The following is an 819-nucleotide window of genomic DNA, read 5'->3' on the forward strand; positions in this document are numbered from 1 at the left end:
TTTACATCTGATATATAATTTTACTTATACATATTACTTTATAATACATTTTAATTTTTAATTTTATTTAATTTTAAAGAAGTAGTTATTCCTACGATATTAGTGCAGTAAGATTGCAAGACTGATTGGTAAGAACTTATTTTTGCCCAGGCTCAGTAGTTTTTGCCGATTTCAGTCTTAAAATATTCTTATTTCATTCATATTTTTACACATTTTTGAAACATACAAAATTATTATTTTACAGCAGTATATTACTGTATTATAGGGTATTACCATAAAACTTATTCCTCCATTGTATTCCATTGTCATTTTATTCCTCCGTGGTCACACTTACTGTAAATACGGATAAGATTTGATGGTTTTTCTATTAAACAAAAAATAAAAACCTCATTTGACATTTTACCTCAGCCTCAATTTGTTATTATTTTATTCTTAATTTTTAAGTAATTTCAGCCTCAGAAAATTCTTATTAAAAAAAGGTGTAATATTCAAAGCTTAATGGCTTACTGTATTATGCAGTTTATATTGTTTTTTATGTTTGTATAGGAGAGATGTTTTGCCCTACCTGACGTGTAATCGTACTGAATACTCAGTACGTCCCCAAATACTAGTAGTTTTTTTTTTTCGCTAGTATTTGGGGACGTACTGAGTATTCAGTACGATTACACGTCAGGTAGGGCAAAACATCTCTCCCATGATAACTTCCTGACGCAAACCCATATCCGAATATGTTTGTATAGTTATTATAATCCATGTCTTCAATAGCTTTATAACATACTTTAGTGATAATAATGATGATGATAATAATAATAATAGTAA

The sequence above is a fragment of the Anneissia japonica genome, unplaced genomic scaffold (assembly GCF_011630105.1).
Source record: "Anneissia japonica isolate Jap-2015-1 unplaced genomic scaffold, ASM1163010v1 scaffold287845_len271631_cov178, whole genome shotgun sequence".
Lineage (NCBI taxonomy): Eukaryota > Metazoa > Echinodermata > Crinoidea > Comatulida > Comatulidae > Anneissia > Anneissia japonica.